At 42.8% G+C, this 22,455-nt stretch overlaps 1 protein-coding gene across 27 annotated transcripts in view; it reads left to right on the top strand.

The window, feature by feature from the left end:
- FGGY (FGGY carbohydrate kinase domain containing) overlaps positions 1–22,455 on the top strand; it is a 511,202-nt gene that overhangs the window by 7,809 nt on the left and 480,938 nt on the right. For 2 of the 27 annotated variants that reach the window (XM_089337324.1, XM_089337320.1), the window contains exon 1: positions 19,725–19,834. The exons of 24 other annotated variants lie outside the window; for them this stretch is intronic. The gene's annotated coding sequence lies outside the window, so the exon portion shown is untranslated. Of the gene's footprint in view, positions 1–19,636; positions 19,835–22,455 lie in introns of those variants that run through there. One more of the 27 variants, XM_089337325.1, reaches the window with a different exon arrangement.

Genomic DNA, 22,455 nt, shown 5'->3' with positions numbered 1-22,455 from the left:
CAGGAGCTTCTTCTAGGGCTTCCACATGGGTACAGGGGCTCAAGCACTTGGGACATCCTCCACTGCTTTCCTAAGCCATAGCAGAGAGCTAGAGATTGGAAGAGGAGCAGGTGGTGAAGTAGGCAGGCATACAAGTTAAAATTGATTGGATTTGTGAACTAGAAGACCATGCATATTTTAAGTCATTTTATTATTATAATATATATAGTATATAGGGCATGCGTGTGATATATATATATATGTGTGTGTGTGTGTGTATATATATATATATATATATATATATATATATATATATATGCCTGGTCAATAGAGCTGCCTTCACTATGCCCCTGTGTAGTCTCATGCCCCTACCTGATGCCTTTGCCATGCCCCTGAGTGACCTCATTCCCCTACCTAGCTACACCTGGGTGCCCACCAGCCAATCAGGTTAATTAACCATGCCCCTTTGGAAGTGAGTTAAAAGCCGGGCCACGCTGTGGCCCGGCCAGCTCTTTTTCCCTGGCCTCTTGCCAGGAAGGGGCTTGCTGTAGCCCAGCGCCTGCAGGGTGCATGGCCTTTGGGCCATGTGCCCTAGGCTTCCTGGCCTAGGTGCTCATCCACGTGGCTGGTTCCTGGTGCTCGGTATGAACCCCCATTCACTTCTCTCTCCTAAATAAAGCTCTCACTCTCTTATGCACCTTTCTTACTAAATAAAAGCTTAAAATGTACCATGCTGCCTCATTTATCTGTGCTGGTATTTAGAATTCTTCTCTAAATATTAGGCAAGAACCCTCTTGGGCTTATTAATATTGAGGATTTAGTAAATAAGCCTGTGGTGAAATCGTAAGGCACCCCAAATTCCAGTAGCACATGTGGCACCCTGTATAGCATTTCTAGGGAACTTTAAGGGGCCACATTTCAGGGTAAATTTTAGGGGGTCTTTTCTGATTTCAGTGGGACTAAAACTGGTCCCCATATGGAATGTCAGTGCCACAGGCAGAGGCTTAGCCTACTATACCACAGTGCTGGACCCTTCCTTTTATTTCTTAAGAAAGAAATTGATTTGAGACTTTTCTTCTTTTGTAATTTAGTCATTGGATGCTGTGCTTTTCTTTAGCTATGACTCACTTGCATCCCATAACTCCTGCTATGTTTTCATTTTTGATCATTTAAAATACTTTTAAAATTTTCCTTTTTGATTTATGGATTATTCAGAAGTGTGTTATTCAGTTTCCAGATATTCAAGGATTTCCACATATCCTTCTATTAGTGATATATAATTTAATTCCGTTGTGGCCACAGAACATCCTTTGTAGGACTTGAAACCTTTTAAGTTCTTGAGAGTGGTTTTATGGCTCATAATGTAGTCTGTCTTGGTAGATGTTTCTTGTGTACTTGAAAAGTGGATTCAGCTCTGGTTGAGTAGCGTGCTTTTTAGTTGTCAAGTAGATCATGTTGATTGACTACTATTGCTCATTGTATTTTTGCTAATTTTCTGCATGCTTTCTATTGCTTTCAATTCTTGACAGCATGGTTTTGAAATCTCCTGTGATGATTGTGAATTTATGCCTTTCTCCTTGCAGTTCCATCAGATTTTACCTTATATATTCTCATGCTTTGTTATTAGGTGCATAAATCATAGGACTGTTTGGTTCTCTGGGTGATTCATTCCCTTTATTATTTCATAATTTCTGGTAATATTGCTTGATCTGAAATCTACTTAGTTATTATTCCTGGTAATACTTTTGCTCTAAAACCTACTTAGTGTATATTGATACGTCTACCATAGTTTCCTTTTCATTAATGCAGCATTGCTTATCTTTTTCTCCTTTTACTTTTGACCTATTTGTGTCTTGATATTTAAAGAGGGTTTCTTTTAGGGAGTTTCTGTTTTGACTGGTCCACAAACTAAGGTCTGACAATCACTGTCCTTTTTTTTAATATTATTTATTTATTTGAGAAGTAGAGTTACAGAGAGGGGTAGAGACGGACAGAAAGGTCTTCTATCCGCTGGTTCACTCCCCAAACGACTGCAATGGCCAGAGCTGTGTCTATCCAAAGTCAGGAGCCAGGAGCTTGGAACCCTGTTGTGAGGTGTGAAGAGGGCAGAAACATAATCTGAAGGTGGAGTTCACGGGTGGGGATTTCGGAGGTGATTTGGGTTAGGTAAGGCCGTCAGGCTGGAGCCCCTTGAGTGAATATTGGTAACTGTATAACAAAAGAGGGACAAGAGGGTACTTGCACATGTGCTCCCTGTTGCATGCCATGTGCTTCTGTGTCACCTTGGGATTCTGAGAGGAGATGGTCATCTTCAAGTATGGCTCCCTACCTTGGACCAGAGCCATGAGCCAACATTCACTGTGGTATTGGGTTATTGGCAACAGAAAACACAAATGTTTGTACATCTCCTTTATTGGTTTATTAGGTATTCGTTTTTGAGACATTATTGTAGTGGTTGCTTCTGGTTTATAGTATACATCTTTAACTCGCCAGTCTCCCTTCAAGTTCTGTTTTACCACATCACATACAAGAAATGAACAGCAACATTATGTCCTGTTCTTCCCTCCCAGACTTTGTGTTGCTGTTGCTGTACATTTTACTTATACATATGTTTAAATCCCATAACATATGGTTATTAATTTAGCTTAAAGCAGTCAATTATCATTGTAAGACAAATTAATTTTTAGACAGTCTTTATATTTAACCAATAGTTACTCTTGTGCTCTTTCTTCTATGTTGTAGTTCCAAATTTCCATGTTCTATCATTTCCCCTTCTGCTTTTTTTTATTTATTTGTTTGACAGGTAGAGTTATAGACAGACAGAGAGAGAGAGAGAAGCAGAAAGGTCTTCCTTCCGTTGATTCATTCCCCAAATGGTTACTATGGCCGGCGTGCTGCGCCAATCCAAAGCCAGGAGCCAGGTGCTTCCTCGTGGTCTCCCATGCTGGTGCAGGGGCCCAAGCACTTGGGCCATCCTCCACTGCCCTCCCGGGCCACAGCAGAGAGCTGGACTGGAAGAGGAGCAACTGGGATTAGAACCCAGCGTCAAAATGGGATGATGGTGCCGCAGGCAGAGGATTAACCAAGTAAGCCACGGCGCTGGCCCCTTTGCTTCTGCTTCTTGTAGTGTAGTGCTGGTGGTGAAGTTTTTGTCTTTGTATGGAAAGCATTGATTCTTCTTTGTCTTCTTTTGTCTTCATTTGAGAATCAGAGAAACAGAGGGAGACAGAAGTCTCATTTGCAGGCTTCTTCTTCAAATGTCCAGAGTGGGCAGGTGTAGGTCAGGCTAAAGTTGAAAGCCTGAAATGGAATCAGGTCTCCTATGTGGGTGACAGGAACCCAGTTACTTGAACCATCACATAGCCTTCCAGGGTTTGCATTAGCAGGTAACTAGAGTCAGGAGCCAGAGGGAGGTCTCAAACTCTGAAATGGAATATGCATGTTTTTACTTTTTTAACTTAAAAAAACAGACTTGTTTATTTATTTTGAAGTTCAGAGCTAAAAAGAGAGAGGGAGAGACAGAAAGATCTTGCACCTGCTGATTCAGTCCCCAGATGACCACAATGAAGCCAGAAGCTTCATCAAGGTCTCCAACGTGGGTACAGGGTCCCAAACACTTGGACCATCTTCCACTGCTTGGTGTATGGGGGGACAGATGTCAGTTAGCCCCTGTACTCCACTCACATCTGCCTGGTGACTAGCAGTATGGCCACCACAGAATATGGGTGTTTTAATCTTTTAATCACTAAGAAAAATTATCTACCCTGTGAAAATTTATTTCACCTTTGTGGTTTTTTTTGTTTGTTTGTTTGTGCTGGATATGGAATTCTAGGGGCCTGTGTTATGGCGTAGTGGGTAAAACAGCCACCCACAATGCTGGCATCCCATATAGAATTGTGTCCTGGCTGCTCTGCTTTCTATCCAGCTCCCTGTTAATGGCCTGAGAGAGCAGCAGAAGCCATGGGCTCATGCTACCCACGTGGGAGACCTGGATGAAGATTCTGACATCTCCCTTCAGCCTGGCACAGTGCTGGTCATTGTGGCCATCTGTGGAGTGGAGCAACAGATGGAAGATCTCCCCCTCCCCCTCCGCTTCCACCTCCCCCTCCTCCCCCTCCCTCTCCCTCTCACTCTCCCTTTCCCTCTCCCCCTCTCCCTTCCACCCTTTCTCTTCCACCTCTCCCTCCCCTTCCCCCTTCTCCCTTTCCTCTCTCTCCTTCACCCTCTCCCTCACCCTCTCCTCCTCTCCTTCCTCCTTCTTATCTCTCCCTCTCCCTCTGTAACTCTTTCAAAATAAATAAATAAATCTTGGGAAAAAAAAGAATTTTAGATACAAAGTGTCTTCGAGCTTGAAGACTTTGCTTTTCTGTCTCCTGGCTTGTACTATGTGTTATGAGAAATTTGTTCTCACTCTGTCTTTAAAAAATAATTATTTATTTTCATTTTATTTAAAATGCAAAGTGGGGAGGGAGCCAGAGCTGGGCCAGACTGAAACCAGGAGCCTAGAACTCAATCCAGGTTTCCTGTGGGGTTGCCAGGGACCCAAGTTCTCAAGCCATCACATGATTCCTCTCAGGGTGTGCATTAGCAGGAACCTGGATCAGAAGCGTAGTGGCTAGGATTTGAACCCAGGCAATCTGATACATGATGTGAGTGTCCTAATAGTGATTTAACTGTGCCATGTGCTGATCCCTGTTTCACACTTTTTTTTTGAATAATTTCTCTTCCCCCCTTACCCCGCCTGACATACCTGACTACTTTTAAGATTTTCCCCTTACTATGTTTTCTTTTTTACTATGCTTTTGAACAATGTCATTATGATGTGGGGAGCAACTCGGACTAGACTAAGTTACTGGAATTAAGACTTATTCTATGCATCTGCTCTCCCACAATATGGTGCTGGGAGAGGAGGTAACAGCTTCTACCCAGCTGCCTCTCACCAACTTGACAAGCTGCAGGAGCTGCTCCTGATTGGAGGAGAGCAGCGTACTTGGCGTGTGGGTAGCAGAGTTGGGATTGGTGGAAGAGGACTATAAAGGAGGAGAGAGAGAACATGCACAAGGAACATCTAAGGGGAACATCTATCTGAAGGAACACCTGTGCAGCCCCCGAGAGAGCCGGCCGGCGGTGTGCCGCTCCCCCGCGGAAGTGGGGAAAGTGGCCAGGGGGAACCGCCCTTCCACGGAGGTGGAAGGGTCGGTAGCCAACCCGGGAAGAACCAGCAGCAAACCCGGGAAGGGCCGAGCAGATGAAAGAACAGCGCAGGGTCCTGTGTCGTTCCTCCATGAAGAGGGGGAGCGACATTATGATGTTTCTTAGTTTTCTTCATATTTCTTGTGCTTTCAGGTTCATTGAGATTCTTAAGTATGTGGGTTCAAATTTGGAAAATATTGGGTGATTGTGTCTTCTAGTATTTCTTTTGAATCTATCTTTGTTCTTTCCTTAGGGACTCCCATTTCATATATACTATGCCATGTGAAGTTGTTCAGTAGCTTACTGATGCTCTTTAGTTTTTTAAAGATCTTTTTCCTCTGTCACTTTTTTAATAGTTTATATGACTGTGTCTTGAAGGTAACTAACATATATTGTCTAATATAATCAGCTTTTCCTCTCAGATGTTCTTTATTTCTAGAATTTCAAGGATTTTTTGTATTTTTCATGTCTAAACATATGTTTAATCTTTCCTCTAGACTTTTGACAAATGAATTACAGCTATAATAACTTTTAAATATGTGTGTCCACCATCAGTTTTGTCACTTCTGGTCAGTGTCCTCTGATTTTTCTCATTTTGGATAGCTTTTGTCCTACTTCTTTTCATGTCTTGTAATTTTACTTGAGTGCCAGACACTGTGTATTTTACCTTGTTGGGTTCTGAATATTTTTATATTTCTATAAACAAATTTGTGCTTCGTTCTGGGCATATGTAAGTTACTTGGAAACAATCTTATCCTTTTGACTCTTGCTTTAAACCTTGTTCAGGACCACAAAAGCATTAGTCTAGTATGAATTCTTGTCACTATTGAAGTAAATACCTTTGTGTACTCCACTCACTGCCCTGTGGTTAGGAAGCTTTCTGCTGTGGCTGATTGAATAGGACTGCTATTGTCTCTGTGTAAGCCTCACTGTTTATTCCCTTTTGATGCTTTTATCACTTATATGCATTGCAGTGATTGGTACTCTTTTGGATATCTGAGAAATACCCTTTGTAGTTCTCTCTGTGTGCAGTTCTCTTCTCTCTTTTACTTGGCTACAAGGTCCTAGTTTTTTTGTTCTCCACAAACTAATCTCTGTCTTCTCCACTCAGGGGGACTACTGGGCTTGACCTGTATTCCCTCATCTTGTGCCATGGTCTGTAGACATTTCATAGGCATTAAGCTTGACCAATTGTAGGACTCCCCCCCCCCCCCCTTCTGGGGTTCTTGTACCTTTGCCTGATATCCAATGTCTTGAAAACTTTTGTGTTGTATATTTTCTATTTTCCCATTTGAAGCAGAGGGATGAATGTGATTCCTGTTACTCTACCTTGGCTGGAAGTAGAAGCCTTCAACATGAGATTTTGATGAAAATATAAAGAGGGGATTACTGAGAATGAATGGGAGAGGATTTTGAGGTCTCCAGTAACAATATGAAACTTAGTACTTGAGGCTTGTAAGGGCATGGTGAAGGAAGTGTATCAGAAAGGAAACACTCAAATTAGTGTACTTTTCAGTAAAGGAATTGAAGAATGACATAAGCAGCTTGGATGCCTGGCCAGAGAGCAGTCGTGTTGTTGTATCCCTAGGCCTACAGCAGCAAGGGGAGGAATGGTTGTCAGAACCAATAGGAGAAACCACGTGGAGAAGGCTGCCTTGAATTGTTACTTTAGGAATACAGGTGCAGATAGTATCAAGATAGCCCCCAGGGAAGGAGCCCCCCTGTTACTCTCCTTCCGTTGAAGCATCTGCATGGGCTTTCCATTGCTGAAATCTCTAACTGGAAGAAGAATCTAGGAGATCCAGCTGTAGTCCCCAGGATCCAGAGCAGGCAGAGAAGGTGGAGGATGGATATGTGGTAGAGGAGTGCAGCATCCTGAATCACCTGCATGAGGAACCAGTGCTGACTTCTGGATTCGTGGCTAGAGTGTTACTGTGCGTGGTGGTGCTCCTCACCAAGCTACATTGGGAAGAGCAGATAGTACAATTGCAGAGAAGTAGGTGTGATGTGTTAAGGAAAAGATTTCTTTCCCAGATGAGACATCCTTTTCCCTGGAGGCCCCTAAAATCCCCTTTGAATCATCTTAAATTATTTGGGAAACCACTAGTAAAGTCATTAGTGAAGCAGAGTTCATTCAGCAGAAACAGAGCTTGACCAGGCTGATGCCAGGAGCCTAGAACACCATCCAGGGTTCCCACATTTGATGACAGGGACCCAAGTGCTTGACCTATCACCTGCTGCCTTCCATGGTGCACATTAGCAGGAAGCTGGATCAGAAGCAGAGCAGAGACTTGAACCAAGTACTCTTATATGGAATGTGAACATCCCAAAGGGGAGACTTAGCTACTGTACCAAATACCCATCCTTACTGCTAGAATCTTAAAAAAATTACCACTTGTTTCAGTGAATGAAACATAGAACTGAAATCCTTTGCTGTTGTTTGTTAGCTCTGTGACCTTGGCCAGCTGGCTTCTTTGCTTTTTGGTTTTCTATCTCTAAGTTGTGGACCTCTGCAAAATCAGGCAGGATTGATAAGGCCATGCACTTAGCTGTGGATACAGAATAAATATTCAGACAACATTTATTGACCTTAGGGGAGGGTTGCCTCAGGACATCAGTAAGTTTAAGAGGCATTTGGGTCCTTCTAAAGCACATATTGAACAGATAGTGTGAATTTCTACTGACCTTGGAAGGGTAGGATATTGGAAGACTGTCACCTTGCAGCTCACTGCAGAGACAGTTGTGAAGATACCCTGGCAGCCTTTCTCTTTTCCCCTCAAAGAACAAGTTATTTGCGATGTTAGTTCCAGAGTTGAGTTGCATGGGCCATTGAGATGGCCCAGCGTTATGTTGCACCCAAAGGGCCTCCAGGAAGGTAGAGGGAAAGAAAACACCTAAAAGATTCAGTTGCAGGGCTCATGAGTCATCTTAAAACACGTGAAGGGACAGCTCACCAGAAAGGGCAAAGAGCATGTTTGGGTGACCCAATGGGAAAAACCAGCAGAAGCCATGCGAAGCACAGTTCATCCCAGTACAAGGAAGATCTCTCTTATTGTGAGGACTAAGGCTGCACAGAGAGGGCCATTAAATGCCCTCCAAGCCCCAGTGCATTTCTTTTCCCTAGGTATTAAGGCAGTAAGCAAATCTGTTATTTTTTTTTTCTGGAATCCTGCAGGTGAGGTCTTTATTGATTTTCAAATGTTAGTCTGTCAGGACCACCTAGAGGGTTTTTTGGACAGGACTACTGGTTGGTAGGGCTGGCCTGAGCCTGGGAATTTACATTTCTAACCAGTGATGATACTGATGCTGCTCCTCTGGAAACCAAGCTCTAAGAACCAGTGATGCTCTGTCTATTTTACAAAATGGGCCAAAACAGGATAATACTGTCCCATGGGACTTTTGCCTATGTAGCTAATAATGTATAGTTAGCATCTTTCTTTAGTTCCTTCTCATTTTTGTTCTGTTTTTTTTTTTTTTTTTAATTATTTATTTGAAACACAAAGAAAACTCCCATATGTTGTTTCATTTCCCAAATGACCGCAAAAGCCAAGTCTGGGCTGGGCTAATACTAGGAGTCAGGATCTCAATCCAGGTCTCCCATGTGGATCACTTGAGTCATCACCACTTTCACCACTGCCTTCCCCTTCCCTCCAGGGTGTGTATTAGCAGGAAACTGGAATTGGGAGAGGAGCCAAGACTTCAACACAGACACTCAAATATGGGATGTGGGACATCTTAGCTAACATCTTAATTGCTAGACCAATCTCTGGCACCTCATTGTTTTTAAAAAGCCACTGAAGTATCAATTTCAACAAGCCATATATTAATACATATTTAATTTATTCCTGGGGTTATGTTGTTGTGATCTTGTGTTTATAGAAGAATGTTGTTTTAGACACTTTTTTGCATATCTTTTGGTAAACCATTGTTTGAATTCTTAGACTATTGTGTGAAAGAGTAGATTTAAAAAGTGGACAGATATGGCTATTATTCTAAAAATGGTTGAACCAATTATTCTTCCATGAAAAATATATGAAACTGCCCGTTCATCCACACTGTTGCCAAATGTGGGTGATATCAAAATTTTCAACTTCTGCCAAGTTGTTGAAGTTGTATCTCAGGATTGCTTTGATTTAGCTTGCCTGCATTATTTGTGAGGATCAAGATCCATAGTTATTCCTTGTTGAACTCCCAAGTTGATATTCTTTGTTTTAGAGGAAAAGGGAACAGTAGGAACAAAGGCACTAGACCTTCTTTTGAGGGGTTGCTGGTAGTTTTGTAGAGTTGGAGAATACGGGGAGGGAGGGAGCTAGGGTTGGAAAGAAAGACAGGAGTCAGAGCTTAAAGGTCTTTATGTGTCAAGTAAAGAACTTGGGCTTTGTTTTGGGCAGAGGAAGTTTTGATGGTCTTCAGACTTGAATTGTATCCCATGGTGATTTTGACAGGGCCTTGTTTGTAGAATGGCACACTGTCTTTGTTCCTCAAGTCTAATGTTTAATCTTGAAATAACTCATCCTTTGCATCTTAAAGCCACCTGGCCTGGCCATACTTTATAATCTAGCAAATACAAGGTTAGGCCCAAAACCTCAGCCAGCCTCTGGCTTGACCTTGACTTTGGGAGGGAGTTTTGCAAGACCACATGGAGAATGGATTTTGTGGTTATACCTGATATTGCTCTGAGCCCTTCCTGAATTTGCCTACATCTGATAGCAGTCATTAAGTTTGGTGGGTTCTGTTGTTTTAATTTGAGTGACTTCTGGGAAAGGCTGTGGAGTTCAGCCAATATGCTAATGCTAATGGCCTTGCTTTGAAGATCTGGTTAGTTCTATAGAAAATCATTTCATAGTTAATTTTGTCAGCAAATCAACAACAGCCTCTTGGAGAAGAAAATGACAGGGTGTGTGTGTGTAAGGGGTAGAAATCCATGTATATATTTAAATTGAGAACTCAAAGAGGTCAGGAATTTATGTTTCACAAACAGAAGTCCATGTAAGAATGAATATCTAAATTTCCATGTAATTTTTTAAATTATGGGTTTAGCTTTGAAATTGCCATATCAGGGATTAAAATAAAATGACTTTGCATTTAGCATTAGAACGCTAGTCCCCAAGTTTATGCTCATTCATTTTTCTGTTTCTAGGGTTCTGCTATGAGAGTGAAAGACCATCAGACCCAGAGCAGTGCCTTTAGGGAACTTGGTGTCCATTGGCTTTGTCCACAATAGCTGACTTTGTTGCTGCACTTGTCTGTGTGGACTCCCTCGCATCTTCCTTATTCTCCATATGTGTTTCATGGAAATGGGATCTCTAACTACTGCCCCTAAGAGGAGGAGGACAGTGCTTCAGCCCCAAGCTGCACAGAAGGCTTTCCCACAGTGTGTTTCTACAACTCTCCAATGGAAGAGAGGCCTTAGTAATCTTTGCTTTAAAAAATATTTGGCTGTTGTATACATTAATATTCTTCTCCCAATTAAGTAGGCTGCTCTATTACTATAATACACTACATTGTGCTTATCTGGAGGTACAAGGAAGCAGGGGGCAGAGCACTAGCAGTTGATCTCTATTTCAACAGTAGGGATTACTGTGATTTAAGGTTGTCATTAGAAAAGCATGGAGAAAGCATTTTTTTAAAAAAAGATTTTATTTACATATTTATTTGACAGGTAGAGTTACAGACAGTGAGAGGGAGAGACAGAGAGAGGTCTTCCATCTGCTGGTTCACTCCCCAAATGGCTGCAATGGCTGGAGCTGGGCCCATCTGAAGCCAGGAGTCAAGGGATTCTTCTGGGTCTCCCATGTGGGTGCAGAGGCCCAAGCACTTGGGCCATCTTCCACTGCTTTCCCAGGCCATAGCAGAGAGCTGGATTGGAAGAGGAGCAGCCGGGACTGGTGCCCTTTTAGGGATGCTGGCACTGCAGCAGAGGATTGACCTACTACTCCATAGTTCTGGCCCCAAAATCATTTCTAAAGTCTATCTGACAAGGTTTCATGGGATAAGTAGACTTGGAAGCCCATTCTGACTGTTCCCAGAAGGAAGGCAGCTTGATTAGGATGGAAAGACAGGTCATTTCAGAATGATAGCAAGAGTTTCACTCTATATGAGACAAACAGAAATTTGCATGTGGCCTCTACCCTCTGTGGGCTTTCTGACTGTCACAAGATATTGAACTTTTCAAGCTTTTGTGTTTCTTCATGTGAAAATGGGAGACATAGCATTATACCTTCCCCTCTCCCTTTGTCTGCAAAAGAACTGTCTCGTAGGATGATTGAACAAGGCCGTATAAGCAAGTAAGGAGTAGCTTTGTTGCACCTTAAGAATTGGACAGCTGGGGCCACCACTGTGGCACAGAGGGTTAAAGCCGTGGCCTAAAGCACCAGTATCCCATATGGGCATCAGTTCGAGTCCTGGCTGTTCCACTTCCTATCCAGCTCTCTACTATGGACTGGGAAAGCAGCAGAGATTGGCCCAAATCCTTGGGCCCCTGAACCTATGTTGGAGATCTGGAAGAAGCTCCTGGCTCCTGACTTCTGTAAGGCTCAGCTCTGGCCGTTGTGGCCATTGTGGGAGTGAACCAGTGGATGGATGACCTTTCTTTCTGTCTCTACCTCTTTCTGCTTTCAAGTAAATAAAATAAATCTTAAAAAAGAAAAAAGAGTTGGACAGAAGAGACAGAGGAAATGAGCAGCATTTTACTAAAGATGACGTGGGAGATTCAAAGGTTACTTTGCTCTAAGAGCTATCTGTTGGTGGTGTTTAGGAATGTGATTTGATAATTTGGATTTTTAGATCCTTGACTTCTTTAGCATCTTCACTGTGCATTTGGCCTTAACTGTGGTTGGATGTTGTGTTTTCTTTGTCTGCTATTGTGCTGTTCTTTGTGGTCCTTGGAAAATGGTAGTTTCTGGCCACCATTCAAAACTAGCTCCATTATGGTCCTTGTGGTTATCATATTGCAAGGCAGGCTTAGTGATTTAGTGGTTCTGACTTTTCTAACCTTTTGGAATCCAACTTCAATTTAAAAGGACAGTCAACTTTTCTATTTGTCTTTCTGATTTAATATCATGCCCCCCCTAAACTGTCTCATGTTTGTTATTTTTTTAAAGCTTTATTTATTTATTTATTTATTTGAAAGGCAGAGTTATGGAGAGGCAGAGGCAGAGGCAGAGAGAGAGAGAGAGAGAGAGAGAGGCGTCTTCCATCTGCTGGTTCACTCCCCAGTTGGCCGCAATGGCCGGAGTTGTGCCAATTTGAAGCCAGGAGCCAGGAGCTTCTTTCAGGTCTCCCATGTGGGTCCAGGGCCCAAGGACTTGGGCCATCTTCCACTGCTTTCCAGGCCATAGCAGGGAGCTGGATTGGAAGTGGAGCAGTCAGGACTCGAACTGGGGCCCATATGGGATGCTGGCAGTGCAGGTGGCGGCTTTGCCTGCTATGTCACAGCGCTGGCTCTCATGTTTGTTATTAAAAATGAGCTAATACAGAATATAAACATCCTTGAAAACCAGAAAAATATTGAATTTCTGACCTAGTGCTTCAGAACTGTTGGAACAGTCATGAAAACAGTAAACTTGTGTTCCTGTTAACCAACTATCAGTTCTTAAGAAAGGTGGAGTTGAGATAGGATGCTTGGCTCCTGTTATATGTGTGACCAGGATTCTGGTGGCAGCAGGAAGCTACGTTCCTGCCACATGAAGTTTAACTAGGTACTCTAGGTTTTGCTTGGATTACATAAACTAGGCATTACTTGAGGCATCACCATTTGATTTTCAAAATCCAGATCTTTACATTTATCTTTGTTGAGGCTGCTATAACAAAATAGTATAAACCAGGAGGCTCATACACAACAGAAACGCATTTCTCACAGTTCTGAGTCCTGGGAAATCTGGGATCAAGGTACCAGCAGATTTGCTTTCTCATGAGGGCTACCTTCTGGTTTGCAGACTGCTGCTTTTTCCTTTGTGTCCTCATGTGGTAGAAGGGATGAAAGTCTGTTCAGGGGCTTTTATAAGGTCCTTGATCCTATTTATGAAGGCGCTGCCTTCATAACTTACACCCATTAAAGGCCCAACCTTTTTTTTTTTTTATTTTTTTGACAGGCAGAGTGGACAGTGAGAGAGAGAGACAGAGAGAAAGGTCTTCCTTTGCCGTTGGTTCACCCTCCAATGGCCGCCGCGGCCGGCGCGCTGTGGCTGGCGCACCGCGCTGATCCGATGGCAGGAGCCAGGAGCCAGGTGCTTTTCCTGGTCTCCCATGGGGTGCAGGGCCCAAGCACCTGGGCCATCCTCCACTGCACTCCCTGGCCACAGCAGAGGGCTGGCCTGGAAGAGGGGCAACCGGGACAGAATCCGGCGCCCCGACCGGGACTAGAACCCGGTGTGCCGGCGCCACTAGGCGGAGGATTAGCCTAGTGAGCCGCGGCGCCGGCCAACCTTTTTTTTTTTTTAAGGATTTTTTTTTTAACTTTTATTTAATGAATATAAATTTCCAAAGTACGATTTATGGATTACAATGGCTTCCCCCCAATACCGTCCCTCCCACCCACAACCCTCCCCTTTCCCACTCCCTCTCCCCTTCCATTCACATCAAGATTCATTTTTGATTCTCTTTATATACAGAAGATCAGCTTAGTATACATTAAGTAAGGATTTCAACAGTTTGCTCCCACACAGAAACATAAAGTGAAAAATAATAGATGATTTTTTTTTAAATGATGATGAAATCAGATCAGACCTATTGTCATGTTTAATCCCAGTGAGAGTCAAGTTGGGAATTGATAATTTCTTTTTTTTTTTTTTTTTTACAGAGGATCAGTTTAGTATGCATTAAGTAAAGATTTCAACAGTTTGCACCCCCATAGAAACACAAAGTGAAATATATTGTTTGAGTACTCGTTATAGCATTAAATCTCAATGCACAGCACATTAAGGATAGAGATCCTACATGAGAAGTAAGTGCACAGTGACTCCTGTTGTTGACTTTACCAATTGACACTCCTGTCTATGGCATCAGTAATCTCCCTATGCTCCAGTCATGAGTTTCCAAGGCTATGGAAGCCCTCTGAATTCTCCGATTCTTATCTTGTTTAGACAAGGTCATAGTCAAAGTGGAGGTTCTCTCCTCCCTTCAGAGAAAGGTACCTCCTTCTTTGAAGACCTGTTCTTTCCACTGGGATCTCACTCACAGAGATCTTTTGCCAGAGTGTCTTGGCTTTCCAGCCTGAAATACTCTCATAGGCTTTTCAGCCAGATCGGAATGCCTTTAGGGCTGATTCTGAGGCCAGAGTGCTATTTAGGACATCTGCCATTCTATGAGTCTGCTGAGTATCTCACTTCCCATGTTGGATCACTCTCCCCTTTATTTATTCTATCGGTTAGTGTTAGCAGGTACTAGACTTGTTTATGTGCTCCCTTTGACTCTTAGTCCTTTCATTATGATCAATTGTGAACTGAAATTGATCACTTGGACTAGTGAGATGGCATTGGTACATTCCACCTTGATGGGATTGAATTGGAATCCCCTGGTATGTTTCTAACTCTACCATTTGGGGCAAGTCAGCTTGAGCATGTCCCAAATTATACATTTCTTCCCTCTCTTATTCCCACTCTTCTGTTTAACAGGGATCACATTTCAGTTAATTTTCAACACTTAAGAATAACTGTGTATTAATTACAGAATTAAACCAGTCATATTAAGTAGAACAGACAAAAAAACTACTAAGAGGGATAATGTATTAAGTTGTTCATTAACAGTCAGGGCTATGCTGATCAAGTCACCGTTTCCCATAGTGTCCATTTCACTTCAACAGGTTTCCTTTTTGGTGTTCAGTCAGTTGTCACCGATCAGGGAGAACATATGGTATTTGTCCTTTGGGACTGGCTTATTTCACTCAGCGTGATGTGTTCCAGATTCCTCCATTTTGTTGCCAATGACTGGATTTCGTTGTTTCTTACTGCGGTATAGTATTCTAAAGAGTACATATCCCATAATTTCTTTATCCAGTCTACTGTTGATGGGCATTTAGGTTGGCTCCAGGTCTTAGCTATTGTGAATTGAGCTGCAATAAACATTAGGGTGCAGACTACTTTTTTGTTTGCCAATTTAAATTCCTTTGGGTAAATTCCAAGGAGTGGGATGGCTGGGTCGAATGGTAGGGTTATCTTCAGGTTTCCGAGGAATCTCCAGACTGACTTCCATAGTGGCTTGACCAGTTTGCATTCCCACCAACAGTGGGTTAGTGTCCCTTTTTCCCCACATCCTCGCCAGCATCTGTTGTTGGTAGATTTCTGCATGTGAGCCATTCTAACCAGGGTGAGGTGAAACCTCATTGTGGTTTTGATTTGCATTTCCCTGATTGCTAATGACCTTGAACATTTTTTCATGTGCCTGTTGGCCATTTGGATTTCCTCTTTTGAAAAATATCTATTGAGGTCCTTGGCCCATCTCTTAAGTGGGTTGTTGGTTTTGTTTTTGTGGAGTTTCTTGATCTCTTTGTAGATTCTGGTTATTAACCCTTTATCTGTTGCATAGTTTGCAAATATTTTTTCCCATTCTGTCGGTTGTCTCTTCACTCTCCTGACTGTTTCTTTTGCAGTACAGAAACTTCTCAATTTGATGCAATCCCAATAGTTGATTTTGGCTTTGACTGCCTGTGCCTCCCGGGTCTTTTCCAGAAATTCTTTGCCTGTGCCAATATCTTGAAGGGTTTCTCTAATGTTCTCTAGTAACTTGATGGTGTCAGGTCGTAGATTTAGGTCTTTAATCCATGTTGAGTGGATTTTTGTGTAAGGTGTAAGGTAGGGGTCTTGCTTCATGCTTCTGCACGTGGAAATCCAGTTTTCCCAGCACCATTTATTGAATAGACTGTCCTTGCTCCAGGAATTAGTTTTAGATCCTTGATCAAATATAAGTTGGCTGTAGATGTTTGGGTTGATTTCTGGTGTTTCTATTCTGTTCCATTGGTCTATCCATCTGTTTCTGTACCAGTACCATGCTGTTTTGATGACAACTGCCCTGTAGTATGTCCTGAAATCTGGTATTGTGATGCCTCCGGCTTTGTTTTTGTTGTACAAGATTGCTTTAGCTATTCGAGGTCTCTTGTGCCTCCATATAAATTTCAGCACCATTTTTTCCAGATCTGAGAAGAAGGTCTTCGGTATCTTGATTGGTATTGCATTGAATCTATAAATTGCTTTTGGGAGAATGGACATTTTGATGATATTGATTCTTCCAATCCATGAGCATGGAAGATTTTTCCATTTCTTGGTATCCTCTTCTATTTCTTTCTTTAAGGTTTTGTAATTTTCATCGTAGAGATCTTGAACGTCCTTGGTTAAGTTTATTCCAAGGTATTTGATTGTTTTTGTAGCTATTGTGAATGGGATTGATCTTAGAAGTTCTTCCTCAGCCATGGCATTGTCTGTGTATACAAAGGCTGTTGATTTTTGTGCATTGATTTTATACCCTGCTACTTTGCCAAACTCTTCTATGAGTTCCAATAGTCTCTTAGTAGAGTTCTTTGGGTCCCCTAAATAAAGAATATATGTTTGTTTACTTATTTTTCATTTTAGTGGGAAAGCAGAGAGAGAGGGAATCTCCCAGCATAGCTTCACTCACCAAATGCTTGAAACAGCCAGGGCAGGGGCACGCTGTACTAGAACTAGGAACTCCATCCAGATCTCTCACATGGTGGGAGTGACCCAAGTACTTGAGCCATCATTTGAAGCCTCCCAAGAGGTGCACCAGCAAGAAGCTGGATCAGAAGTAGAGGAACTAAAATTCAAACTCAGGCACTTCAATGTGAAGCTGTGGGCATTCCAAGTCGTGTTTCAACCACTGCACTAAGTGCACACTCCAAGCCCAACCTCTTAATACCATCACCTAGGGGTCAGGTTTCAACACATGACTTTTGAGTGGACATAAACATTCAGACCCTAGCAACATGATATACAATTTCTTTAAAATCACAGATCATAATTTTTTAACTTCCTATTCCTTATATCCTGACATAGGGAAAATATTTAATATTGGTTAATGAGAAATCAAACTGTTAGATAGAGGAGAACACCCAGGTGTAGACAAATATTTTTGAAAATTCCAGATGTCAGGAGATGGTTTGGTGCTGGAAGAAAACTGGTTTGAGGACCACCCTTCATGTGCCTTTCATGATGTGATTTTACATCTAATTTTTTGATTCCTTCTGTTTATAAAGGAATTCTCTGTTTAAAAGCCTTTCTGTGTCCACTATTTTTTTTTAATCTTCATAACAATCCCTTGTAGTGGTTATACAGAATTAATAGGGCTCATTTTATTCCTGGGAAGAGTGAAGAGGCTTGCTAAATATTGACTAGTAGTAGATACATATGTGACAAGACCAAGGTCTCCTGATTTTCTAAACCAATATGATGACCCTTATACCTCACTCAATACCTAGAGGTACCAAGTATTTATTTTTCAGCAATGTTGGGAGAATTGCCCTCATTTCTCCCAATTCCATTCATTCATTAGCTCTTTATTGAGTGCTTACTATATGTGTATATGCTGGGGGCATGGAAGGTTAAGACAGGCCGAGCCCATGTCCTGAAGTGTCAGGACGGAGCTCTGGGGTGGGTGCTGTGGTACAGCAGTTAAGCCATCACTGCTTGGAATGCCTCTGTCCCATATCAGAGTGCCTAGGTTGAGTCCTGCAGCTGCTTCTGATACAGCTTCCTGCTAACGTGCACCCTGGGAGGCAGCAGGTGATAGCTTTATTGCTTGGGTTCCTGCCACTCAGGTGAGAGACTTCCATGGAGTTCTTGGCTTCTGACTTCACTCTTGCACAGCCCTGGCTGTTGCAGGTATTTAGGATGTGAACTAGTAGATGGAAGATCTCTCTGTCTCTCTCTTGCTCTCTCTCTCTCATTTTCTACTGCTTTCCCTTTGAAATAAATACAACTAAAATAAACACAACTTAAGAAAAAGAATACAACAGCTTAAGAAAAGTAGAGAAAGATAGGACTAAAGGACTACATCTCTTTGCAGGATGACTAGTTGAGAGCCTCTGTGCTCAGAAGCAGTGCTGTTCAATGATATGGGCATCGAGTTGGTTCACAGCCTGACAGCTGGTTCCCGGAAGCTGCATATCACAGGTCTCCTGAGTGAAGTCTCTCTGGTTGGGTGACAGTCAACACTCTAGGTGTGCATGGATGACCCTCAGAGTAGAGAAAGGGTTTTGCTGTGGTGCTTGTTTTTGTTTGATATTTGGTTTTTGATCTGGAGCTCCAAGAACTGACATTTTCATGATCTCTACTTTTTCTGCATTATTGGCTTTGCCTGGCCAGCAGTTCTCTGGTGGATATTATTTTTTGGCCAAAGAATAGGTCTACTTTTTCTTTTTTTAAAGGATTTATGTATTTATTTGAAAGGCAGAGGCAGAGAGAGAGAGAAAGAGAGAAGTGTCTTCCATCGCTGGTTCACTCCCCAGATGGCTGCAACGTCTGGAGCTGCACTGATCTGAATCCAGGAACCAGGAAATTCTTCTGGGTCTCCAACGTGGGTGCAGTGGCCCAAGGACTTGGGCCATCTTCCACTGCTTTCCCAGGCCATAGCAGAGAGCTGGATCAGAAGTGGAGCAGCCGGGACTCAATGTGGTCACCCATGTGGGATACCAGCACTGCAGGCTTTACCCACTATGCCAGAGTGCTGGTCCCAACTTTTTCTTTCTTTCTCTCCACCCCAATGAAGGGGGTCTCTTAGTTCCTCATTGTCAGACTCACCCAATCTTCTCCTTACCCCAATTGAGTTTCCGTGTCTTCTCTTCTCCCTCCTGCACACTCCTTCTTTCCCCCTCTCTCTGCACCTTTCCCTTGCCTTCCTCTTTTCCTCCTCTTCAGAGTCTTCTGACCTTGCTCTGAATGCACAGCTACAGTCCATTGTTCAGTATAAAAGGCTTGTCCTGGTCTTCTAGGAGTTTGCTAGGCATGGGTATTGTTCACCGTCTCCTGGCATCTAGGGAATGGTTTCTCTACTTACTCCCCACCCTTCCTCTGATCCCAGGACAGGTCCTGGTCACCCCAGGCTTGCCTGGAAGTGTATTCTTACTCTTTGTACAATCTCCTCTGGGCCATGGCTATGTCGGATGAAATATGTCTTAAGCGGTTGGAGAATCCCAGGAACCATTTTGTTTCTTTAGAATCAGTACTGGCAGCCTGAAAACTTAAGAAAATATCTCCCCTTGAACTGAAAGCCTTGAAAAGAACCTCATCAGGGGGCTATCAGGCATGACCTTTCACTTTTAGGAGAAAGGATGCCTGTAAGTAAGCTGTGCTTTTCCTCTCATGACTATTGCTGGTAGAGAACCCACTGTAATTGCACATTACCTATCTCCCTCCCACCCTCAATTTTCTCATCGTCCTGGAACATGTGACATTAAATGATATTTAATCCCTTTAAAGTGGACAAGCTTACCTGTTGCTCATCATTTTCTTCCCAGGCTCCAAAATCTCTGATTGTAATTTAACTAAGTAGTAAATAAATCACGTGAGGCATGTGTACATGAGCTCCCAGCAAAGTCCAAAGATCAAAGTTGAGAGATGGTATTGTTCCTTCCTAATCCCTGGGACACTGTTTGTGTGGAAACTGTCACCAAATTGATCCTGGAGAAGTAGATTCTTAAGAACTAGGACTGAAGGTAAGGTGAGCTCAGCCACTCTGGAGGGTTGTAGTTGTAGAAAGCCATCTATGGCTGTTGATTATTCAGGGGGAAAGAAAGGGAAAACAGGAAGAGCACAATCCTTGAATGATTGCTTTTCAGCAGAGTATTTCTGGCAGTTACCCACTTTCCATATTGCTGAAACAGTTTTGCAAAGAACAGCCTCTGATTTCCAGGTCCCCTTTCTTCCCTGTGCGCAGCATTGGAGCAGTTTGCACACTTGTTGGAGGATCAGCTTCGAACTCTGTGGTTTCCTGCAGTACATTTCTAATAATATTTATATAGGCTATTATTTTATGAGATGTATAAATATTTATAATACAGAGCAGTCTTTTGATCATAAATAGCGACTAAAAATCGGGCCATCCCATGCTGGGGACTGGGACAGGAGGCTGTTTGGGCCCCTCAAGACGTCTCCCAGGCAGAGAAGTTAGGTGTGTCTCAGGACTTGTGTGCAGCACAGCTTGAATTTCTCCCGAATAATTTTCTTTCTTTTGGCCATCTTTAGTCCATGGCCTTATCTCTCTTAGCCTGGCCACCCTTCACATATCCCTAACAGATGTTTTCTTTTCTGAGTCTTCAACCTGCCTACAAAATTAAATGAAACCAAAGTTCCAACTCTTCACCATTCATAAAGCAGGCTTTGGAATCACCCTGACTTAGCCTCAATCTGAATCCTTCTGCTTCTGTGCTAGGAGACCTTTACCAGCTTTGTCTCTGAGAATTTCAGTTTCCTTAACTGAGAAGAAGTCAGGCCCCTGCTGCTTCCCTCACAGGGAAATCCTAAAGTCGTGTGGACCATGTGAGAACAGACAGAGCACAGCAACTACTACTTCTTTTTTGTTTTGTTTTATTTTAAAGATTTATATATATTTGAAAGGCAGAGTTAGAGAGAGAGAGACAGAGACAGAGAAAGAGAGAGATCTTCCACGTGCTGGTTCACTCCCAAAATGGCTGCAACGGTCAGAACTGGGCTGGTCCAAAGCCAGGAGCCAGGAATTTCTGGGTATCCCATGCAGGTGCAGGGGCCCAAGTTTTTGAGCCATCTTCTGCTGCTTTCCCAGGCACATTAGCAGGGAACTGGATCAGAAGAGTAGCTGGGACTCAAACTGATGCCCTAACCTTGCAGTTGGAGTTTGGAGCTAAGATCTTGGTGCTGTTGTTTACTGTTTGTGCAATTTTTAGCAGATTATCTCCATCCCACTGAGGTATAAAGCATTGATAGGCTTAAGAGCCTGATTGGGTTTCCAAGGATGAGATTAACACATGTGTGGAAATGATTGATGCAATGAGGATCCAAATCCTCTTTACAAAAGAAAAAAAAAAAAAACTCAGGAAAGGGAATAATGTTTCCATATTGTAGTTTCTTTATTTTTTGAGACTTTGAAGTACTGGTTGAATAAGGTTTGGAGTTCAGGACAAAGCAGATAGCGTTTATGGCCCAGGAACAAAGGGCAGAGGGGAGAGCAAGGGAGCAGCGTTGCAGAAAATCCTCTGTGGAGTGTTCATAACTCACAGGTTGAGTTTCAGGGAGGCTGCCCAAGGGCATGAACTTCTCTGCTTTCAGATTCCAGGTGTGGAAATGATCACAAAGAGATCACTTAAAACTGTAACAAAGGGAAAAGAATGAACCTGAAATATTTGATTAGGTTCTCTTTCTTTGAAAAACATGAACTAGAAGGCAATGTATGAATGAGGCTGGAAGGGCTGACTCCCTTTTCCCTGTAGATTTGAGCCTTTTCCTGATGGATGCCTTGGTAGTATGCTATAGAAATGACTGGATGGCTGGAGAGGCAGCCTGGTGTTATAGGGGGATCAGGCTACGAAGATGAACAGCCTGGGTTCTGAGTGAGCCAGTCTCACAGACACAGTAGGCAGGGATCCCTGGCAGAGTCCAGGCCTCTTGGGTAGTTAATACACCAAGGAGGATCAGGGCAGTAGAGCAGTCTGAGAAAGGTTGGGGACTTTGGGTCAAGAGGGAATGGTTTGCTGTCAGTGGTATTATTTACCAATTGTGTGACATACTGGAGCAAATTTTTTGGCTTGTCCAGGACTTAATATCCTCTTCAGGAAAATGGGAGTGATAACAGCTATTATCTTCCAGAAATGTTTGCAGGATTAAAAATGGCATTGAAGCAAGCTGCTTAGCTGAACATCAGATACATAATAAGCATGGTACCTTTTGTTATTTCCCCCGTAATGAGTTTGAAAGATAACTATTTGCTCACTGAGTCACGGGACTTGCTGAATTCCTGCCCTATATAGGCACTGGGCATACAGTTATGACACAGGCAGCATTAGATTGTCTGAGAGTAAAGTTCCACTCCACAGAGGAGGTGGTCACTTTCCTGAAGAATGGAATCTTTCCTGGCCTCAGGAACCAAAAGTAAAGAAAGCCCAGAATGAGCTTTAGAGCAGAAATCTACTCTTTAGATTTTACTGGAAAGGAATCAGAACGTCTGGGTAGTAGGTGGTCAGATGATGTATTACTCCCTGCAGAGGAAGACAAGAGTCAAAAGTGAGGAACCTGAGCATGAACACCTGGCCAGCCCCACAGGGAGTATCTCTTGTCCCTGGGGCTGGCGGGGGTGGTTGCTGGC

The sequence above is a fragment of the Oryctolagus cuniculus genome, chromosome 7 (assembly GCF_051225735.1).
Source record: "Oryctolagus cuniculus isolate XC-2025 breed Fujian yellow rabbit chromosome 7, ASM5122573v1, whole genome shotgun sequence".
NCBI classification, from domain to species: domain Eukaryota; kingdom Metazoa; phylum Chordata; class Mammalia; order Lagomorpha; family Leporidae; genus Oryctolagus; species Oryctolagus cuniculus.
The sequence above is the reverse complement of the archived record's forward strand: the minus strand, read 5'-3'. Positions and strand labels throughout refer to the sequence as shown.